Raw genomic sequence first — 20,164 nt, forward strand, 5'->3', positions numbered from 1 at the left:
GAGATCCTCCTAGATCAGAGATTGAACTCATGTCTCCTACACTAGCAGGCTGATTCTTTAACACTGAGACAGCAGGGAAGCCCCAGGATTTTTGTTAGCATAAAAATCCTGGTGATGCAGTCATCTATAAATATGCATACACACATGCACACACAATCAACTAAATTTACACACACAATATCTTATATTAGTACCATTTTACTGCTGGAGAAAACAGAAGGTTTTAATACTTGACTAGAACACACAGCAAGTCTAAGTTGAAGTACAGATATAGACCAAGTCTTAAAATGTCTGTTTTCCTCAATGCTATCAAAGTGTGCAGAAGAAACAATTTGTGAACACATGGAAGGTTCTTGCTATCTGGAAGATATGTGACAAATGATAGGATTCTTTACTGGTTAGAAGGTATTTCTTTCCTGGTGGAGCTTAACAAAATAAAGTAAAGACCCCCTCCTCCCAAATGGTGTCAGTTCAGGAGGGAATGCATTGTTTAGCATTTGTGTGTATTATATGCACATATATATATGTGTGTATATGTGTATATATGTGTGTGTATATACACATATATTCATTCATTTATTTGATGACTTATCTAAGTGTCAGACCACTTATGGTTCTTGATGATCAAGCCAAAGCCTATCATCATGCAGCTTATTTGGTGGAAAAAATGACTCAGGAACTTCAGTTAATTTTATGCAATGTTACTGAACATAAAGAGCCTCCTGATGAAGGTGAAAGAGGAGAGCGAACAAGTTGGCTTATAACTCAACATTCAAAAAATGAAGATCAAGGCGTCTGATCCTATCATCTCATGGCAAATAGATGGGGAAAAAACAGAAACAGTGAGCTCCAAAATCACTGTGGGTGGTGACTGCAGCCATGGTTTTAAAAGACACTTGCTCCTTAGAAGAAAAGCTATGACAAACCTAGACAGCATATTCAAAAGCAGAGACATTACTTTGCCTACAAAGGTCCATATAGTCAAAGCTATGGTTTTTCCACTAGACATGTAGGACGTGAAATCTGGACAATAAAAAAGGTGGAGTGCTGGGAAGAATTGATGCTTTCGAACTGTGATGCTGGAGAAGACTCTTGAGAGTCCCTTGGACAGCAAGGAGATCCAACCAGTCAATCCTAAGGAAAATCAACTCTGAATATTCACTGGAAGGACTGATGCTAAAGCTGAACCTCCAATAATTTGCCCACCTGATGTGAAGAGCTGACTCACTGGAAAAGATCCTGATGATGGAAAAGATTAAGGACAGGAAGAGAAGGGAACAATAGAGGATGAGACGGTAGTATGGAATCATTGACTCAATCAATGGACATGAGTTTGAGCAAACTCTGGAAGATGGTGAAGGACGAAGCTTGATGTGCTGCAGTCCATGGGGTCACAAAGAGTAGGACAGGACTGAGAAACTGAACAATAACAACAACAACTGAATATGGTGATGCTCCCCAAAGTTAATATAATCTTGTTAGCTAAGTTACCTCAGTCACGTCTCACTCTTTGGGACCTTATCAATTATAGCCTACCAGGCTCCTTTGTCCATGGGATTCTCCAGGTGTGAATACTGGAGTGGGTTGCCATTTATTCCAAGTGATCTTCCCAACCCAGGGATTGAATCCATGTCTCCGGCAGATCCTGCCCTGCAGGCAGATTCTTTATCATGGAGCCATCATTAATTGAAGGATATTATCTAGAATAATAATATATTTAATTTAATTCTAATCTCCACTATTGTGACCATTATCAAGATCTAGATGTTCCACTCTAAAAGAGATGAGATAAACTAGACCACTCTATGGAGCTGATCAGACTGTGTCATGCGAATAATAGTAAAAAGAACTCAAGAGCTATTTCAGGGAGCAAATGACTTAGGAGTGACACGATTGATGTGAAACACTGAAAGGACCCAACCTGTGAAAAGGAAATTAAATGCATTCTTTCTTGCTTTAAGAAATTAAACTATAATGAATGGGTGAAAGCTATAGATAGATACAGTTCAGTTTAACCTAAGAAATCCTATTTTAATCAGAGCGTCTAAAGATAGAGTGGGTTGCCCTAGGAGTTTGGAGAAGGCAATGGCAACCCACTCCAGTACTCTTGCCTGGAAAATCCCATGGACGGAGGAAGCTGGCGGGCTGCAGTCCATGGGGTCGTGAAGAGCCAGACACGACTGAGCGACTTCACTTTCACTTTTCCCTTTCATGCATTGGAGAAGGAAATGGCAACCCACTCCAGTGTTCTTGCCTGGAGAATCCCAGGGACAGGGGAGCCTAGTGGGCTGCCGTCTACGGGGTCGCACAGAGTTGGACACGACTGAAGCAAATTAGCAGCAGCAGCAGCCCTAGGAGTTAGCAGATGTATCCAAGCAGAGGCTGAAAACACCAGTTAGCTAGCATATCGTCAAAGACACTCAATTATCCACTGAAAGGCTGAGCATGGTGACCTTATTATTTCTTCCAGACATGAAAGTGTATTAATCTATGATGCAAGTTAGAGCAATGTTGAGACAACATGGAATTTCTTTATCTTTTCAAAGTGTCTGATTCTATCAATTAACTTTCTGGACAATCTTAATCAGCATTAACGTTCAGCGAAAGATCTTAAGTGTACTTGTTAAAATACATACTTTCTTCATGTCGTAGTATAGTTTGTGTTTTCTTGTGGCTCACTCGCTCTATTAGATTCATTCCCTTGGGCTGCTGCAACAAAGTACTACAAGCTGGGTGGCTTGGAACAAGAGAAGATGCCTCATAGTTCTGGAGGCCAGAAGTTCAAAACCAAGGTGTTGATAAGGCCACACTACCCCTGAGATGACAGAGAATGAATTGTCCCAGGCCTCTTTCTTAGCTTCTGGTGGTTTCTTGGATTGTGACTATATAGCTCCAATCTTCATGTGTTTTTATCCCTCTGGGTCTCAGTGTCCAAAGTTTCCTCTTTTTATAAAGACTCTGGTCACCCTGGATGATGGGCCTGCCTTTCTTCAGTATGGTTTCATCTTAACTAACTACATCTGCAGCAACCCTATTTTCCAATGTGGTCACATTCTGAGGCTCTGGGGTTAGGACATCAACATATGAATTTGCAGGGGAGAAGAAGGGACACAGTTCAACTCAGAACACTCACACAACTCCATCTTTTCCAATTTAATTTTCTAACTCTATGATTGGAAAGTTACATAGGAGTTATTAACAGTTCTCTAGGGATTCATGTAACAGCTGGATTTATTATTGTTATAGGTTCCCTTGTTCATGACGGCATGACTACTGCAAAAGGAGAGGAAAGCCTGGATTCTCTTTCTTGGTCAGCCACTCACTAGAATGTCACCGTTTTTCTGAATATAGCTTTCTCAGTGTGTAGAAATACTAACCTTGCCATAAAATACATGACATGGCTGTTATCAGTCAAATACAGTGATGTGCATGCATTTGGTAAATGTGAAGCACTTGGGAAAAGTCTTAGAAAGAGGATGGAAGGGGCTTATCCAATTCTTTGCCAGGATTATTTAAGAGTATCTGTAGGAAGAATGTGACTCTACAGAGCTGAAGATTAGTCCCAGCAACACTACTCTGCTTCACATACGGATACAAATGTGTGTATAACCAATAGAGACATGAAAGTAGTGAATGACTTTCCATACTTAGATGAACGATACATTTTTACTTTATTTTTCAATTTATATAAATTAAAAATTAATCTATGGTGTCAACAATAGAACAGTGGTTTCCTGGTGTCAAGGTTAGAGGAAGGGATGGACATTTAAAAAGGAATGATGAACCATTCTATGTTTGTGGAATTGTTCTAGGTATTGACTGGTTATTTTATCAGTGTATATGATGGCTGGAATTCATTCATTTTAGACGTAGCTTATCATGTATAAGTCATTCCTCAATAAAGTTGATAAAGAAAAAAATACTAGCACATTTGAAGTCGACTTTCCACCTCTGCTGAACTGTGGTTGGTGGGCTGGTGTCTTTTGTCATTATTCTTTGTGTTTAAAGGGATCTGCAAACTTTTACAGTGGTGTCCGTAAAGGGTTACCAGTACTGTGTCTTGGGAGACTGGTGAGCTTTTTTTTTTTTTTTTTTCTAATTTGAATACACATTGTTATAAGAGTAAATCAAATTTGGGCTGGCTAGCATAATACTCTGCTAACTCGCATCAAAACTGAATATTTAATAAAAAGCCTAGCTAGCCACAGAAAAGTCAGCAATTCTTGTTGTCATAGCTGATGCACCCAGGCTCTACCATTTTTTATTTATATACCTACAAGGACAAACAACTACCAGAGGCAGAAATGACCACACATAGCATAAGCTCTACTTGACCACATGCACCACTGGGGTGAGGTGGCGTAAAGAGCTTGGGCTTTGAAATCAGTCCTGGAACAAACTAACAAGTGCCTTCTGCAGACAACTCTTTGTATTTCTTCATCCTTGATTACAAGGAAATGTAATTTTTTCTGATTATCTGTCTCACAAAAATATTTATAAACTGCCTACCATATATTAACAATTGTTTTGATGCTGATGAGATGAAGCAAGAGAAGTTTAGGAAATAAGAAGAAATTAAGTGACTTGCCAATGTCACAAAATTAGTATATGTGAATGAGGAGGTAGGGACAGGGTTGAGTTTGACATTAGTTTGTCTGATTGAATTCATCATTTTTTCTTTTACACTTTACTGTATGTGTGTGTGTTCCTTGTTGAAGAAAAGTCCTGATATGTTTAAAAAAAAAAAAAACTAGTGGCAAGGAGGTAATCTTATACTGTTCATTTCTACCCAGTCTGCCTAGCAACACTAACTTCTATATTTTCCACTAGCAGGATTAAAAGGTCATTGGCAGTGATGCCTTCTTCCCAGTCTGAGCTGGTGACATCACTGCTCCCACCCCTAGACCAATTTAGCCTTTGTAAACTACTAAAAGGGAGAAGGCAATGGCACCCCACTCCAGTACTCTTGCCTGGAAATTCCCATGGACAGAGGAGGCTGGTGGGCTGCAGTCTATGGGGTCGTGAAGAGTCGGACACAACTGAGCGACTTCCCTTTCACTTTTCACTTTCATGCATTGGAGAAGGAGATGGCAACCCACTCCAGTGTTCTTGCCTGGAGAATCCCAGGGATGGGGGAGCCTGGTGGGCTGCCATCTATGGGGTCACACAGAGTCAGACACAACTGAAGTGACTTAGCAGCAGTAGCAAACTACTAAAAAATCTATTCATCCTAAAGGAAGGCATCACTTGATGAAATGTACAGGTTCAGTTTCAAATGAACTAGAACACAGGCTAGTCCAATTCTCAAAACAAATACAGTGATGATTGATCTACTCTACTCCATCCTGATGGCTCTACTCCATCCCTGAAGGCTCAGACAGCAAAGAGTCAGCCTGCAATTCAGAAGACCTGGGTTCAATCCTTGGGTTGGGAAGATCCCCTGGAGAAAGGAATGGCTACCCACTCTAGTATTCTTGCCGAGAAAATGCCAAGGACAGAGGAGACAGGCAAGCTATAGACCATGAGGTCCCACAGAGTCAGACACAACTGAGAGACTGTGTTTCACTTTTCATTTTAACCTCATCTATGGGAAAAAAAGAAGAAAGGCAGTGAGAGAAGGCTTTTTAGGAACATACTTGTAACATCAAAAGCACTTCTAAAGACAAAAATCTTTGCTGAGAACACTGATACCAGAGGAAAACATTTTGTTATTCATTAAACTATATGTTCTCAAGGTTTCTTTTAAATTAGAAAGTTTATACAATCTTATACCCTTTCAGAAAATGAGATTTTTCTTGGATCTTCTTTTTCTTGTGCAGATCTTTGATTTTAGTTCAGGTCCAAATTACCCCCTGTCTGAATTTTTGCTCCTTAGAAGAAAAGTTATGACCAACCTAGATAGTATATTCAAAAGCAGAGACATTACTTTGCCGACTAAGGTCCGTCTAGTCAAGGCTATGGTTTTTCCTGTGGTCATGTATGGATGTGAGAGTTGGACTGTGAAGAAGGCTGAGCGCCGAAGAATTGATGCTTTTGAACTATGGTGTTGGAGAAGGCTCTTGAGAGTCCCTTGGACTGCAAGGAGATCCAACCAGTCCATTCTGAAGGAGACCAACCCTGGGATTTCTTGGGAAGGAATGATGCTAAAGCTGAAGCTCCAGTACTTTGGCCACCTCATGCGAAGAGTTGACTCATTGGAAAAGACTCTGATGCTGGGAGAGATTGGGGGCAGGAGGAGAAGGGGATGACCGAGGATGAGATGGCTGGATGGCATCACGGACTCGATGGACGTGAGTCTGAGTGAACTCCGGGAGATGGTGATGGACAGGGAGGCCTGGCATGCTGCGATTCATGGGGTCACAAAGAGTCGGACACGACTGAGCAACTGAACTGAACTGAACTGAATTTTTGCAACAGCCTTCTAGCTTGTCTTCTAGCTAGATCTGTTCTCCTTTAGAGAGTCCTGCGTGTATCCTCTCCAGACTAAACTACCTAAACCAGAGTGCTTTTCCCATAGTCGTTTCTATTTTGTCACACCAATGTTATATTTTGTTACTGGAACATTCTCCCATGATGTTGCTCATTTTTCTTCCATGACCTGGAAATTAAATCCCACTCATAAGTAAGTCCCATGTTTCAGATAAGCACTCCAAAGCACACAATCATCATTTCCTTTTCAGAACAGGTAGTGCAGCTGTTTTAAGCATGTCTCACTTTAGCATTCATTTATTCTCTAATTGGCTCATATTTATAAGTCTGTCTTTTGAGCCACTATGTCCAAAAAAATTTCTGTTTCTTCTCTCCAGCATTTTGCTCAAGACCACAGTTCTTCATAAATTCTTACTGTGTGTGTGTGTGGTCAGTCACATTCAACTCTCTTCGACTCCATTCATGGGAGCCGACCAGGCTCCTCTGTCCATGGAATTCTCCAGGCAAGAATGCTGGAGTTGGTGGTCATGCCCTCCTCCAGGGGATCTTCCTGACCCTGGGATCAAACCTGTATCTCTTATGTCTCCTGCACTGGCAGGCGGGTTCTCTACCACTAGCGTCACCTGAGAGGCGCTACCTGAAAACCAGACAACTGCATCTCTTCTTACAAAATTGGCCATAATGAATCTGTTAGTAAAAATGGATGGCAGGAGCATGATTGAGGAGTAAAGAAAGGCAAAAACTGCCATACTTGCATGGCGACACACCCTATCCTATCAGTCAGTTCAGTTCAGTTGCTCAGTCGTATCCAACTCTTAGTGACCTCATGAACTGCAGGATACCAGGCCTCCCTGTCTGTCATCAACTCCCGGAGCTTACCCAAACTCATGTCCATTGAGTTAGTGATGCCATCCAGCCATCTCATCCTCAGTCATCCCCTTCTCCTCCCATCTTCAATCTTTCCCAGCGTCAGGGTCTTTCCAATGAGTCAGTTCTCTGCATCAGGTGGCCAAAATATTGGAGTTTCAGCTTCAGAATCTCCTTCCAATGAATATTCAGGACTGATCTCCTTTAGGATGGACTGGCTAGATCTCCTTGCAGTCCAAGGGACTCTCAAGAGTCTTCTCCAACACTACACTTCAAAAGCATCAATTCTTTAGCACTCTGCTTTCTTTATAGTCCAACTCTCACATCCATACATGACTACTGGAAAAACCACAGCTTGGACTAGATGGACCTTTGTTGGCAAAGTAGTGTCTCTGCTTTTTAATATGTTGTTGAGGTTGGTCATAACTTTTCTCCCAAGGAGTAAGTGTCTTTTAGTTTCATGGCTGCAGTCACCATCTGCAGTGATTTTGGAGCCCCCCAAAATAAAGTCTCTCACTGTTTCCATTGTTTTTCCACTTATTTACCATGAAGTGATGGGACATGATGCCGTGATCTTAGTTTTCTGAATGTTGAGTTTTAAGCCAGCTTTTTCACTCTCCTCTTTCACTTTCATCAAGAGACTCTAGTTTTTCTTCGCTTTCTGCTAAAAGTGTGGTGTCATCTGCATATCTGAGGTTATTGATATTTCTCCTGGCAATCTTGATTCCAGCTTGGGCTTCATCCAGCCCAGCATTTCTCATGATGTACTCTGTACATAAGTTAAATAAGCAGGGTGACAATATACAGCCTTGACATACTCCTTTTCCTATCTGGAACCAGTCTGTTGTTCGATGTCCAGTTCTAACTGCTGCTTCTTGACCTGCATACAGATTTCTCAAGAGGCAGGTAAGGTGGACTGGCATTTCCATCTCCTGAAGAATTTTCCACACACTGTTGTGATCCAAACAGTCAAAGTCTTTGGCGTAGTCAATAAAGCAGAAATAGATGTTTTTCTGGAACTCTCTTGGTTTTTCAATGATCCAGTGAATGTTGGCAGTTTGATCTCTGGTTCCTCTGCCTTTTCTAAATCCAGCTTGAACATCTGGAAGTTCACAGTTCGTGTACTGTTGAAGCCTGGCTTGGAGAATTTTGAGCATTACTTTGCAAGTGTGTGTGATGAGCGCAATTGTGCAGTAGTTTGAACATTCTTTGGCATTGCCTTTCTGTTGGACTGGAATGAAAACGGACCTTTACCAGTCCTGTGGCCACTGCTGAGTTCTCCAACTTTGCTAGCAAATTGAGTGCTGCACTTTCATAGCATCATCTTTTAAGATTTGAAATAGCTCAACTGGAATTCATGACCTCCACTAGCTTTGTTTGTAGTGATGCTTCCTAAGGCCCATTCGACTTCACATTCCAGGATGTCTGGCTCTAGGTGAGTGATCATACCATTATGATTATCTGGGTCACGAAGATCTTTTTTGTGTAGTTCTTCTTTGTACTCCTGCCACCTCGTCTCAAAATCTTCTGCTTCTGATAGGTTCATACCATTTCTGTCCTTTATTGTGCCCATGTTTGCATGAAATATTCCCTTAGTATCTCTAGTTTTCTTGAAGAGATCTCTAGTCTTTCCCATTCTATTGTTTTCCTCTATTTCTGTGCATCGGCGACTGAGGTCAGCTTTCTTATCTCTCCTTTCTATTCTTTGAGACTCTGCATTCACATGGGTATATCTTTCCTTTTATCCTTTGCCTTTAGCTTCTCTCTTTTCACAGCTATTTGTCAGGCTTCCTCAGACAACCATTTGCCTTTTTGCATTTATTTTTCTTGGGGATGGTCTTGATCATGGCCCCCTGTAGAATGTCACGAACCTCCATCCATAGTTATTCAGGCACTCTGTCTATCAGATCTAATCCCTTGAATCTATTTGTCACTTCCACTGTATAACTGTATGGGATTTGATTTAGGTCATATCTGAATCGTCTAGTGGTTTTCCCTACTTTCTTTAATTTAAGTCTGAATTTGGCAATAAGGAGTTTATGATCTGAGCCACAGTCAGCTCCTGGTCTTGTTTTTGCTGACTGTATAGAGCTTCTCCATCTTTGGCTGCAAAGAATATAATCAATAGCAGCAGTGGCTGCATGGCACAGGACCAACTTTGAGGAGATACCCCATATCCAAGGGCAAAGGAGAAGCCCCAGGAAGACAGTAGGAGGGGCAAAATTGCATTTAGAATCAAGTCCCATATCCACTAGAGAAGCTCAGAGGGCTCAAACAAACCTTGTGTGCACCAGGACCCAGAGACCCCAAAGAGACTGAGACAGAACTGTTTCTGAGTATCTCCTGTGGAAGTACAACTCAGCAGTGGACAGCTGCAGGGGCAGGGGCTCTGGGCGCAGCAGACCTGGGAAAGGCATAAGCCCTCTTGGAGGAGGTCGCCATTAACCCCACCATAGAGCCACCAGAACTTACACAGGACTGGATAAACAGACTCTTGGATGGCACAAACAAAACCTTGTGCACACCAGGACCCAGGAGAAAGGAGCAGTGACCCCACAAGAGACTGACCCAGACTTGCCCAGGAGTGTCCAGGAGTCTCTGGCAGAGGCACGGGTTGGCGGTGGCCTGCTGCAGGGCTGGGGGCACTGAGTGCAGCAGTGTGTGCATGGGACCTTTTGAAGGAGGTTGCCATTATCTTCATTACCTCCACCATAGTTTAGCATCAAGTCAAATAACAGGGAGGGAATACAGCCCTGCCCATCAACAGAAAATTGGATTATAGATTTACTGAGCATGGCCCTACCCATCAGAACAAGACCCAGTTTTCCCCTCAATCTCTCCCATAAGGAAGCTTCCATAAGCCTCTTACTCTTCTCCACTAGAGGGCAGACAGAATGAAAACCACAATCACAGAAAACTAACCAATCTGATCACATGGACCACAGTCTTGTCTAACTTAATGAAACTATGAGCCATGCCATGTAGGGCCACCCAGGACAGATAGGACATGGTGGAGAGTTCTGACAAAACATGGTCCACTGTTGAAGGGAATGGCAAACCATCCTATCAAGGATGACACAAAAAGTTAGAGGAAATGTTGTTTGACTCCTGGTTTCTAATAAATCCTAAATTCCCTATTTCAATGGACAAAGTAGCAGGGTTCAAGCCCCCACATCACTGAGGTTTGGGCAAAAGCCTTCCCTGTCTAGTTTGTGGCTATTCAGTGCTAAGAAGCTGAGTGACAGTAGATGGCAGGATCCCTGGGTCAGGAAGATTCCCTGGAGAAGGGCATGGCAACCCACTCCAGTATTCTTGCTTGGAGAACCTCATGGACAGAGGAGGCTGGTGGGCTACAGTCCATAGGGTCACAAAGAAACAAGCATAACTGAAGCAATTTAACATACATGCACAGTGTAACATTTATCTTAAAATTGAATAGAATTTTATTTGCAAAGAATCTTATGAAATGCCAGGTGGAAACAGAATCATCTCCTTCTCATTAGATGGGCTTCTTTAAAAAAAAAAAAAATCTCTAGCTAGCTAGCTATCATCCATTCATTCATCCATCAAAATGGCCTCAGCCCACTAAGCTACGATACAATTGAAACATTACCTGTGCACATCTTTCAAACAAGGAGAAAGAAAAAGAAGCAGAGAGACACTAGAACAAATCAAAGTGACAAGTGGACCCAAGCCATAATGAAAATATCTGTGTGATTCAGGACGGACCAATGCAAGAGTCCCCTCATCCTAGGTAAACAGGATGAGTGCCCTGCGTTGGAGGTGTTAGCTTTGCTGCCTCAAGGGTGCCCCCTGCTGGGCTGTTACTCAGGGGTTCCCACACAGCACTGCTTTTATATGAATCCCCACATCCCCACAGTAACAGCTGGAATCCTGTTATGTGAGAGAATGAGAAAGTGGTGATGTATTAGCACATGCATGTGTGTGTACTCAGTCGCTTCAGTCATGTCTGACTCTATGACTTGATGGACTGTAGCCCATCAGGCTCCTCTGTCCACGGGATTCTCCAGGAAAGAATACTGGAGTGGGTTGTCATGCCCTCCTCCAGGGGATCTTCCTGACCCAGGGATTGAACCCATGTCTCATGTTTCCTGAATTGGCAGGAGGATTCTTTACCTCTAGTGCCACCTGGGAAGCCCATATTAGCACATATCTACACCTAATTTCTGTTAAGCTTCCAAGCAGGGAGTGGAAGTGGGAAGTGAGGAGCAATGTGATACAGAGGAATTCTAATATCCTTGTCCAGTTGTGAGAGTCAGGTGCTATGGCTGAAAATACCCTACTATTCTGAGCCAAATATGTTTCCATAATTCTTTGGCCTGGCACACAAGGTTACTTAAAAATCAGATGAAACCTGACTTTTCTGCCTTCTCTCTTTTTTCTCCTCCTACACTAACTTTTTACAGCAACCAAACAAACTTTGATTCTTTAAACTTTCTTTCCTTCTCAGAGGCACCCTCTCTCCTCTTTTATGCCTGTCTACTTGGCCTTCTTTAGAACCTCCCCAGATGGCTCTGATGAGCATGGAAGTTTGCAAACTACTGGCCTACTCAAGGCCCAAATCAGGTTTGACTTCATCCATGACACCTGCCTGGGCTACTCTGGGATCCTGGCACATCTCCTCCCTCTACCCATCCCCTCAGCTACAGTTTACGTCAGTCCTTGGCACATAATCATTGATTGCCTCATGTCATTTCATCTTATAATCTCCTTTTATTCTTACTTAGCACCTTCACTGTTCTTTCCCTTCCTTAAATGTCTGTGTGTCTTAATCCCCCAATTAGAGGTGAAAACAATGAGAGTTGAATCCCACTGTGTTTTCCTTTTAGTTAGGGATCAAGAAATATGTTAACTGCCTGAGAGAGGTCAGAGACACCAAAGCAAAGCCAAACCATTATTTAATCCACACAGCCAAAGACAAGCTTTGCAGGAGAGTTGCATGCCCCACAGTGCCCTGTGGTTCAGCTCTCAGGGTCCAAGCCCTCCTGCCAAGTTGCACACAAACCAGAGTTTAGGAAATTCAGCACAGTTTCTCAATCAGTCTTAGTTGTGATGAGGCAAGAATCTGCATTAGGTAAACTTAGGTGTCACTTTTTGAATATTGTGTCTTAATGTTCTGAGTATCAAACCTTATAGAAACATTGCAACAACCTGAAAGAGTTCAAGTAATCTATAAAAGCTGCTAAGATCCAAGACTCAAACTGTGTTGAAAGAAAAACAACCTCGTCCAATTCTGTACAAGGGTGACGACCACTAGATCCTTTAGTGATCCACTCCCAGGTTTTGGGAAACAAGTCAGACAAACAGGTGGTGTGGGACTGTTCTCACTGGGTAAAAATGTGCTTTCGTGAAACATGCCTCCCAGTATAAACTTAAAGGAAACACTATCATTTATAACACTGCATCTTTATTAGGCTTCTACTTTCAGGATGTGCTATCATTAAGACACCATCCTTGGCTCTAATCAAAGTAAAGGGAATTTATTTTTTTTAAACAAGCTTTTTATAATGGACAGTTGGTAACCACAAGTCAGTAAAACAGAATACAGGTTTCTTTTTAAGACAAATCAAAATAAGAATCAAGAAGTTCTGGACCTCTAAGTCTCTGTTTGCAACCTCCTTTAGTGTTCAGCTATGGTATAGCTGCTCTTTCCTAGAGACTAAGACTTATGAGAATACCATGGGTCTCTGAGGCCCTTGAAGACCTAACGATGCTTTGTGTTCTGCCTTCTATCTGAGATCCTTTGTGTTTGGCCAGTATCATTATTTCATTCAGATTTAAAGAATCATATGAGGCTTCTTCATTTCATTGATCCCCCTTTTTTCAGAGCCTTCCCTGTACCTTTTGGTATCACTTGGCTATTCTTTCCCTATGTACTTACCAAAATAGTGAGAGTTTAAAATATGGTATAGATTTCGGTATCTACATTTCATTCATCTTTTTTCCCCTCGTCTAGTCATTCAATAAAGGCAATGGCAACCCACTCCAGTACTCTTGCCTGGGAAATCCCATGGATGAGGAGCCTGGTAGGCTGCAGTCCATGGGGTCACGAAGAGTCAGACACGGCTGAGCAACTTCACTTTCACTTTTCACTTTCCTGCACTGGAAAAGGAAATGGCAACCCACTCCAGTATGCTTGCCTGGAAAATCCCAGGGACGGGAGGCTGGTGGGCCACCATCTATGGGGTCGCACAGAGTCGTACATGACTGACGTGACTTAGGAGGAGGATTCATTCAATAAACACTAAGTATTAAACCTTGTAGAAACATTGCAACAACCTGAAAGAGTTCAAGTAAGCCATAAAAGCTGCTTAGATCCAAGACTCAAAATGTGTAGAAAGAAAAACACCTTGGTCCAATTTGGCATAAGGGTGAGGACTACTACAAAGTGAAAATTTATTCCTTTCAGATCAGCAAAATAACTAGGTTAAAAAAGGCAAAAATCAGAGCAGAAATAAATGAAAAAGAAATGAAGGAGACTATAGAAAAAATCAACAAAACTAAAAGCTGATTCTTTGAGAAAATAAATAAAATAGATAAGACATTAGCCAGACTCATCAAGAAAAAAAAGGGAGAAGAATCAAATCAATAAAATTATAAATGAAAATGGAGAAATCACAACAGACAACACAGAAATACAAAAGATCACAAGAGACTGCTATGAGCAATAAAATGCCAATAAAATGGGCAACCTGGAAGAAATAGACAAATCCTTAGAAAACTATAACCTTCCAAAATTGAACCAGGAAGAAATAGAAAATCTTAACAGTGCTTAACATCACAAGCATGGAAATCAAAACTGTAATAAAAAAATCTCCCAACAAACAAAAGCCTAGGACCAGATGGCTTCACAGGTGAATTCTACCAAAAATTTAGAGAAGAGCTAACACCTATCCTATTCAAACTCTTTCAGAAAACTTCAGAGGAAGGTAAACTCCCAAACTCATTCTGTGAGGCCACCAGCACCCTAATACCAAAACCAGAAAAAGATGCCACAAAAAAAGAAAACTACAGGCCAATATCACTGACAAACATAAATGAAAAAATACTCAACAAAATTCTAGCAAACAGAATCCAACAACATATTAAAAAGATCATATATCATGACCAAGTGGGTTTTATCCCAGAGATGCAAGCATTCTTCAATATTTGCAAATCAATCAATGTGATGCACCATATTAACAAATTGAAAGATAAAAACCATAAGATTTTCTCAATAGATGCAGAGAAAGCCTTCGAGAAAATTCAACACCCAATTACGATCAAAACTGTCCAGAAAACAGGCACAAAAGGAACATACCTCAATGTAATAAAAACCATATAGGACAAACCCACAGCAAACATTATTCTCAATGGCAAAAAACTAAAAGCATTTCCTTTAAAATTAGGAATAAGACAAGGTGCCCACTTTCACCACTATTAGTCAACATAGTTTTGGTAGTCCTAGCTGCAGCAATAAGAGAAGGAAAATAAATAAAAGGAATCCAGACTAGAAAAAAAGAAGTAAAACTCTCATGGTTTGCAGATGAGATGATCCTTTATATAGAAAACCCTAAAGATGTCACCAGAAAAATCACTAGAGCTAATCAACAAATATAGTACAGTCGCAGGATATGAAATTGATACACAGAAATCCCTTGAATTCCTACACACTAACAATGAAAAAAAGAAAGAGAAATTAAGGAAACAATCCCATTCACCATTGAAATGAAAAGAATAAAATACTTAGAAATAAATTTACCTAAAGAAACAAAACACCTATATATATAGAAAACTATAAAACACTGATGAATGAAATCAAAGATAACACAAATAGATGGAGAAATATACCATGTTCATGGATTGGAAGAATCAATATAGTGAAAATGAGTATACTACCCCAAAGCAATCTATAGATTCAATGCAATCCCTATTAAGCTACCAATGGTATTTTTCACAGAACTAGAATAATTACACAATGTGTATGGGAAGAAAAAAAAATAACTTGAATAGGCAAAGCAATCTTGAGAAAGAAGAATGGAAATGGAGCAATCAATCTTCCTGACTTCAAACTATACTGTAAAGCTACAGTCATCAAGACAGTATGGTACTGGCATAAAGACAGAAATATAGATCAATGGAACAAAATAGAAAGCCCAGAGATAAATCCACACACATATGGACACCTTATCTTTGACAAAGGAGGCAAGAACATACAATGGAGTAAAGACAATCTCTTTAACAAGTGGTGCTGGGAAAACTGGTCAACACCTATAAAGAATGAAACTAGAACACTTTCTAACACCACACATAAAAATAAACTCAAAATGGATTAAAGGTCTAAATATAAGACCAGAAACTATAAAACTCCTAGAGGAGAACATAGGCATAACACTTTCTGACATAAATCACAGCAAGATCCTATATGACCTACCTCAGAGAGTAATGGAAATAAAAACAGAAAACAAATAGGACCTAATTAAACTTAAAAGCATTTGCACAATGAAGGAAACTATAAGCAAGGTGAAAAGGTGGCCTTCAGAATGGGAGAAAATAACAGCAAATTAAACAACTGACAAAGAATTAATCTCCAAAATACACAAGCAGCTCATGCAGCTCAATACCAGGAAAACAAACAACCCAGTCAAAAGGTGGGCCAAAGAATTAAACAGACATTTCTCCAAAGAAGCATACAGATGGCTAATAAACACATGAAAAGATGCTCAACATCACTCCTTCTTAGAGAAATCCAAATCAAAACCATAATGAGGTACCATCTCACATCTGTCAGAATGTCTGCTATCAAAAAGGCCTACAAACAATAAATGCTGGACAGGGTGTAGAGAAAAGGAACCCTCTTACACCACTGGTAGAAATGCAAACTGGTATAGCCACTATGGAGAACACTGTGGAGATTCCTTAAAAAACCTGAAATAGAAGTGCCATATGACCCAGCAATCCCACTGCTGGGCATACACACCAAAGAAACCAGAACTGAAAGAGACACATGTACCCCAATGTTCACTGTTTACATTAGCTAGGACATGGAAGCAACCCAGATGTCCATTGGCAGACAAATGGATAAGGAAGCTGTGGCACATATACACAATGGAATGTTACTCAGCTATAAAAAATGCATTTGAGTCAGTTCTAATGAGGTGGATGAAACTGGAGCCTATTATACAGAGTGAAGTAAGTCAGAAAGAGAAACACCAATATAGTATATTAAGGCATATATATGGAATTTAGAAAGACAATAAAGACAATGCTATATGCAAGGCAGCAAAAGAGACAGAGATGTAAAGAAGACTTTTGGACTAAGTGGGAAAAGGCAAGGGTGGGATGATATGAGAGAATAGCACTGAAACATGTATATTACCATATGTAAAAGAGATGACGAGTCAAGTTCAATGCATGAAACAGATCATTCAAAGCCAGTGCTCTGAGACTACCAAGAGGGATGGGGTGGGGAGGGAGGTAGGGGGGGATTCAGGATGGAGGGGACACATGTGCACCTGTGGCTGATTCATGTCAATGTCTGGCAAAAACACCACAGTATTATAAAGTAATTATCTGCCAATTAAAATATATAGATTAATTAACACCCCTCCCCCCCAAAAGGGCAAAGATTTGTATAGCACATCAGTGCACTGAACATTACCAGGCCTGTTCTGTGCTGAGAACAGAGAAAATAAAATTTTCTTCCAATTTTACAGATCTCTCTCCACTACCCCTGAAATCTGTGTAATGATATAACGATTCAGGTCTAGGAGAGGACACAAGAGCATTTCCTGAAGGTAGTAAAATGCATAAACTTTTACTACCCAATCCCAGGTACCCATATTTATAATTAATATAATATTATAAAGGAGTCATTGGCATGATTCTGTCAAGAAAAAAAAAAAAAGAGAGACTTTGTAAAAGCCCACAGCAGCTATATAGCTACACAAGCTCACCCCAGGACCATTGCACAGACTGTTCCTTCCATGGAGCACACAGTTCACAAAGCTGGTTCCTGTCTTACCCTTCAGGTGTCAGATTAAATGCCACATGCCCAGAGAAGCCCTCTGGAACACCCCATGTAATAGTAATGAATATGTTTCCTTCTCTTGGATTCATGTAAATTTCTTTCACAAAACTTATGATAATTTTCAGCTGTTTCAGTTTGCATATACTTTGTCAGATATTCCATTAGAATATCAGGTCTTCACTGTGTCTCCAGTGCCAGCATAGTCCTAGCTTAGAGGAGACACTTAGGAAAAAAATGAGGGAGAAAAGCAAAAGACCTAGTTTTTATATGAAGAACAAATTCATTTCTTTTTTTATACAGAGATGTTTCCCATTTGCTTCTATGCCCAAGAAACAAGTTGCTGTGAGTTGGCTACAGTTTGTCAAGTCACTGATTACAAAATTCAGCTGGGCCTTACCACTCTAGATCCTATTAAAAGATTATATTTTACCTTTGATATATTTTCTAACTCAAAGTCTTCTGAAATTTGCAAGGTGCTGATGGTGATCAAGACTCCACCCAGTTATAACCTTTATTCCTGCACTGACACAGTTTTCATGAAAGTTAAAAATATATATATTGTGGGAACTGCAATGACTTTAGTAATCTCAGAGGTGGATGGTCATATAAACCTAATGCAATTGCCATAACTTGGAGATTGTCACGGGGCCCAAGGGTTAAGTCTGCAGACACTTCCCACAAAGGGAGCTTCCATTCACACTAGGAGCTTCACTCTTGGGTGATATCCTCATGGCAACACAAAAACCAAGGAAACTTCCTGCTTAGGTAATAATTCTTTGCAAAAGAGGATAGATGTACAGCATAAATTACTTTCCTGAAAAAATGATAAAGGTGAAACAATTGTAAAAGAGTAACTATACTTCCATTTATTTTTCTGTGGTTCAAAGAGGAGATTTCTCCTCTTTTTTGGAGCTGCCTAGGAAGTGGTAGCCATCTCCTGCTTGGCATCATTGCCACTCTCAGTCCCCTCCTGAAGCCCAAAATCAGGGTCAAAAAGAGGACCAAGGAGTTCATCCAGCACCAGTCAGACCGATAATATCAAAATTAAACAGAACCATCAGAAACACAGAGGCACTGAAACAGGGTGGGCAGGAGGTTCAAGGGCCAAAGACCTTGATGTCCAACATGGTTAGGGGAGCAATAAGAAAACAAAGTGCTTGTGGCCCAGTGGCCTCCGGAAGTTCCTGGTCCACAACCTCAAGGAGCTTGAAGTACTGCTGATGTGTAATGTCTTCCAGTGCCGGGACTGCTCACAACATCTCCTCCAAGAACTCCAAAGCCATTGTGGAAAGAGCAGCCCTACTGGCCATCAGAGTCAGCAATCCCAACGCCAGGCTGCACAGCAAAGAAAATGAAGAGAGGGCTACTGAGCAATTTTGTTTATGTTAATAAAACCATAAAACTCGGCAAAAAAAAGGTGATTCCTGGCTTGTCAGAAGAGAATGTCATACAAACCAAAGGCCACAGCTTTAGACCAAAACTTCAGCAACATTAAATTTTGTTAAGTATTTCTCTTATCTGTGGAGTACTGAATATCACATATCAGTTCTTTCTTCAAAAGTCATCTTTGAAATCAATTACAGAGTTATTCCTACTATCTGTCCCCATGAATTCTCAGGGTCTAATGCATAATGTAATCCAAAGAGCATCCACTTTCTGGGAAAATATTACTGAGATTTCTTTCTTTTATGCTTTTCAGATTTTCCATGAAGATTTACCTAGAATGGATTTGGGATCATTGTTTCACTAGAAGGTTATGGATAGCTCATGTCAGAACTTGGTTTTTGATTGTAAGAAAATAAATGAGGGCTTTCCTCATAGTTCAGTTCCTCAAGAATCCACCTGCAATGCAGGACCCCGGTTAGATTCCTGGGTTGGGAAGATCCGCTGGAGAGGGATAGGCTACCCACTCCAGTATTCTTGGGCTTCCCTTGTGGCTCAGCTAGGAGCTGCCTGCAATGCAGGAGACCTGGATTCAATCCCTGGGTTGGGAAGATCCCCTGGAGAAGGGAAAGGCTACCCACTCCAGTATTCTAGCCTGGAGAATTCCATGGGCAGTCCGTGTGGTCGCAAAAAGAGTCAGACAAGACTGAGCGACTTTCACTTTCAAAATAAATGAAGTTCTCAAGAGTATTGACCACCAATATATTTATCAGCTAAACAAATAAATGTTCATTTGAGAATACAAATAGCTCCCTGAATGGTCTCAAATCTGTGTGCACCAAAATGTCCTTATCATCTGTGTGCACCAAAATGCCCACCCATCTTTTACTTGGAGAAAATAAACTGTAACAATGAGATGATTTTCAGAAGGCATCAAATATAGACTTTGAACCAGATAAGCCTGTTTGCAATTTGATTCGGAGTTTGTAGTACTTACTTGGGGGAGACCCTAGGCCCTTTGCAGTTTTCATTTTTCATATAGAAACTGATGACCTCATTCATACACACAGGTTCAACCACAACCTATATGGTCTTAAATCTTTATATTATCTATAACCAGACTTCTCTGCCAAGCACTAGACTCATCTCTAATTGGGTTTTACACAGTTCACCTCCGATGGTTCAATGGCACCAAAACCACAAAAGATTAAAGAGATGAATTGATTCTCAATCCTGATTAATAGCACCACCACCACTTCATAACTCAAGCCAGAATGTGAGAATTATCTCTATGTCACTTACTCCCCACAAAACATCAATCTATGAATCCTGGAGATTTTGCCTCAATTAACCTCTTTCATGTATGTCCCTGCTACATTCTCAGTGCAGCTGTTTGGGACCTTAGTGTGTGCTGTGCTCAGTTACACAGTCATATCTGACTCTTTTTGTGACCCC

The 20,164-nt window shown here is 40.8% G+C and overlaps 1 pseudogene; it reads left to right on the plus strand.

Moving 5' to 3' along the window:
• LOC102182484 lies at nt 611-18,715 on the plus strand (annotated as a pseudogene).

Source organism: Capra hircus, chromosome 5 (assembly GCF_001704415.2).
Source record: "Capra hircus breed San Clemente chromosome 5, ASM170441v1, whole genome shotgun sequence".
NCBI classification, from domain to species: domain Eukaryota; kingdom Metazoa; phylum Chordata; class Mammalia; order Artiodactyla; family Bovidae; genus Capra; species Capra hircus.